Consider the following 4,584-nt stretch of genomic DNA (forward strand, 5'->3'; position numbering starts at 1 on the left):
CGCATTTTTCGCATACTTGTTTAGATCCTGGTCTTTTTCTGGTTTGGATCACGTAGTAATGCGGTACCATACCGAAACAGTCAATTAAAGCTGGTTGCGATTAATATTTTAGAGGATAACGCCGGTTATGTCTCGGTTAGGTCTGGGATATGCCCTCATCTGGCTCGTACCTCCGCATTTTTCGCATACTTGTTGGCCAGATCCTGGCCTTTTTCTGGCAAGGACTACGTAGTAAAGTGGTTTCACACCGATACAGTCAATTAAACCTGGTTGCGATTACTATTTTGGAGGATAACGCCGGTTATGTCTGGGTTAGGTCTGGTATTTGCCCTCATCTGGCTCGTACTTTCGCGTTTTTCGCATACTTGTTGGCCAGATCCTGAGTTTTTTCTGGTTTGGATCCCGTAGTAATGTGGTACCACACTGATACAGTCAATAGAAGCTGGTTCCGGTAAGTATTTTAGAGGATCACGCTGGTTATGTCTGGGTTAGATCTGTTATTTGCTATCATCTGGCACATACTTTCGCATTTTTCGCATACTTGTTGGCCAGGTCCTGGCCTTTTTCCGGCTTTGACATGGCAGTAATGGGGTACCACACCGAAACAGTCGGTTAAACATGGTTGCGATTAATATTTTTGAGGATAACGCCGGTTATGTCTGGGTTAGTTCAGGTATTTCCAACCATCTGGCTCGTACTTTCTCATTTTTCGCATACTTGTCTGGCAGATCCTGGGTTTTTTGTGGCTTGGATCCCGTTGTAATGTAGTTCCACACCGAAGCAGTCAATTAAACCTGGTTGCGATAAATATTTTACAGTATAACGCCGGTTATGTCTGGGTTACGTCTAGTATTTGCCCTCATCTGGCTCGTACTTTCGCATTTTTCGCATACTTGTTGGCCAGATCCTGGCCTTTTTCTGGCAAGGACCACGTAGTAAAGTGGTACCGCACTGAAACAGTCAATTAAACCTGGGTCCGATTAATATTTTAGAGGATAACGCCGGTTATGTCTGGGTTAGGTCTGGTATTTGCCCTCATCTGGCTCGTACTTTCGCATTTTTCGCATACTTGTTGGTCAGATCCTGGGCTTTTTCTGGTTTGGGTCACGTAGTAATGTAGTTCCACACCGAAGCAGTCAATTAAACCTGGTTCCGATAAGTATTTTAGAGGATCACGCCGGTTATGTCTGGGTTAGGTCTGGTATTTGCCCTCATCTGGCTCGTACTTTCGCGATTTTCGCATAGTTGTTGGCCAGATCCTGGGTTTTTTCTGGAATGGATCCCGTAGTAATGTGGTTCCACACCGAAACAGTCAATTAAACCTGGTTGCGATTAATATTTTAGAGGATAACGCTGGTTATGTCTGGGACAGTTCTGGTATTTGCAATCATCTGGAACGTACTTTCGCATTTTTCGCATACTTGCTTAGATCCTGGCCTTTTTCTGGCTTGGACCACGTAGTAATGCGGTACCACACCGAAACAGACAATCAAACCTGGTTGCGATTAATATTTTAGAGGATAACGCCGCATATGTCTCGGTTAGGTCTGGGATTTGCAATCATCTGGCTCGTACTTTCGCATTTTTCGCATACTTGTTGGCCAGATCTTGGCCTTTTTCTGGCTTGGACCACGTAGTAATGTGGTACCACACTGAAACAGTCAATTAAACCCGGGTCCGATTAATATTTTAGAGGATAACGCCGGTTATGTCTGGTTTTGGTCTGCTATTTGCCCTCATCTGGCTCGTACCTCCGCATTTTTCGCATACTTGTTGGCCAGATCCTGGCCTTTTTCTGGCAAGGACCACGTAGTAAAGTGGTACCGCACTGAAACAGTCAATAAATCCTGTGTCCGATTAATATTTTAGAGGATAACGCCGGTAATGTCTGGGTGAGGTCTGGTATTTGCCCTCGTCTGGCTCGTACTTTCGCGTTTTTCGCGTACTTGTTGGCCAGATCCTGAGTTTTTTCTGGTTTGGATCCCGTAGTAATGCGGTACCACACTGAAACAGTCAATAGAAGCTGGTTCAGATAAGTATTTTAGAGGATCACGCTGGTTATGTCTGGGTTAGTTCTGGTATTTGCTATCATCTGGCACATACTTTCGCGTTTTTCGCATACTTGTTGGCCAGATCCTGGCCTTTTTCTGGCTTGGACCACGTAGTAATGCGGTACCACACCGAAACAGACAATCAAACCTGGTTGCGATTAATATTTTAGAGGATAACGCCGCATATGTCTCGGTTAGGTCTGGGATTTGCAATCATCTGGCTCGTACTTTCGCATTTTTCGCATACTTGTTGGGCAGATCCTGTCCTTTTTCTGGTTTGGGTCACGTAGTAACGCGGTACCACACCGATACAGTCAATTAAACCTGGTTGAGATTACTATTTTGGAGGATAACGCCGGTTATGTCTGGGATTAGCAATCATCTGGCTCGTACTTTCGCATTTTTCGCATACTTGTTGGCCAGATCCTGTCCTTTCTCTGGTTTGGATCACGTAGTAATGCGGTACCACACCGAAACAGTCAATTAAAGCTGGTTGCGATTAATATTTTAGAGGATAACGCCGGTTATGTCTCGGTTAGGTCTGGGATATGCCCTCCTCTGGCTCGTACTTTCGCGTTTTTCGCATACTTGTTGGGCGGATCCTGGGTTTTTTCTGGTTTGGTTCACGTAGTACTGTGGTACCACACTGAAACAGTCAATAAAAGCTGGTTCCCATTAATAGTTTGAAGGATAACGCTGGTTACGTTTGGGTTAGTTCTGGTATTAGCAATCATCTGGCTCGTTCTTTCGCATTTTTCGCATACTTGTTTAGATCCTGGCCTTTTTGTGGCTTGGACCACGTAGTAATGCGGTACCACACCGAAACAGACAATCAAACCTGGTTGCGATTAATATTTTAGAGGATAACGCCGCATATGTCTCGGTTAGGTCTGGGATTTGCAATCATCTGGCTCGTACTTTCGCATTTTTCGCATACTTGTTGGCCAGATCTTGGCCTTTTTCTGGCTTGGACCACGTAGTAATGTGGTACCACACTGAAACAGTCAATTAAACCCGGGTCCGATTAATATTTTAGAGGATAACGCCGATTATGTCTGGGTTAGGTCTGGTATTTGCCCTCATCTGGCTCGTACCTCCGCATTTTTCGCATACTTGTTGGCCAGATGCTGGCCTTTTTCTGGCAAGAACCACGTAGTAAAGTGGTACCGCACTGAAACAGTCAATAAATCCTGGGTCCGATTAATATTTTAGAGGATAACGCCGGTTATGTCTGGGTGAGGTCTGGTATTTGCCCTCGTCTGGCTCGTACTTTCGCGTTTTTTGCGTACTTGTTGGCCAGATCCTGAGTTTTTTCTGGTTTGGATCCCGTAGTAATGCGGTACCACACTGAAACAGTCAATAGAAGCTGGTTCAGATAAGTATTTTAGAGGATCACGCTGGTTATGTCTGGGTTAGTTCTGGTATTTGCTATCATCTGGCACATACTTTCGCGTTTTTCGCATACTTGTTGGCCAGATCCTGGCCTTTTTCTGGCTTGGACTACGTAGTAAAGTGGTTCCACACCGATACAGTCAATTAAACCTGGTTGCGATTACTATTTTGGAGGATAACGCCGGTTATGTCTGGGTTAGGTCTGGTATTTGCCCTCATCTGGCTCGTACTTTCGCGTTTTTCGCATACTTGTTGGCCAGATCCTGAGTTTTTTCTGGTTTGGATCCCGTAGTAATGTGGTACCACACTGATACAGTCAATAGAAGCTGGTTCCGATAAGTATTTTAGAGGATCACGCTGGTTATGTCTGGGTTAGATCTGTTATTTGCTATCATCTGGCACATACTCTCGCGTTTTTCGCATACTTGTTGGCCAGATCCTGGCCTTTTTCTGGCTTGGACCACGTAGTAATGCGGTACCACACCGAAACAGACAATCAAACCTGGTTGCGATTAATATTTTAGAGGATAACGCCGCATATGTCTCGGTTAGGTCTGGGATTTGCAATCATCTGGCTCGTACTTTCGCATTTTTCGCATACTTGTTGGCCAGATCCTGTCCTTTTTCTGGTTTGGGTCACGTAGTAACGCGGTACCACACCGATACAGTCAATTAAACCTGGTTGAGATTACTATTTTGGAGGATAACGCCGGTTATGTTTGGGTTAGGTCTGGCATTTGCCCTCATCAGGCTCGTACTTTCGCATTTTTCGCATACTTGTTGGCCAGATCCTGGGTTTTTTCCGGTTTGGATCCCGTAGTTGTGTGGTTCCACACCGAAAAGGTCAACTAAACCTGGCTGCGATTAATATTTTAGAGGATAACGCCGGTGATATCTGGGTTAGGTCTGGTACTTGCCCTCATCTGGCTCGTACTTTCGCCTTTTTCGCATACTTGTTGGCCAGATCCTGGCCTTTTTCTGTCTTGGATCAAGTAGTAATGTGGGACCACACTGAAACAGTCAATTGAACCTGGTTGCGACTAATATTTTAGAGGATAACGCCGGTTATGTCTCGGTTAGGTATAGGATTTGCCGTCATCTGTCTCGTACTTTCGCGTTTTTCGCATACTTGTTGGCCAGA

Source organism: Colletes latitarsis, unplaced genomic scaffold (assembly GCF_051014445.1).
Source record: "Colletes latitarsis isolate SP2378_abdomen unplaced genomic scaffold, iyColLati1 scaffold0013, whole genome shotgun sequence".
In the NCBI taxonomy this organism is placed as follows: Eukaryota; Metazoa; Arthropoda; class Insecta; order Hymenoptera; family Colletidae; genus Colletes; species Colletes latitarsis.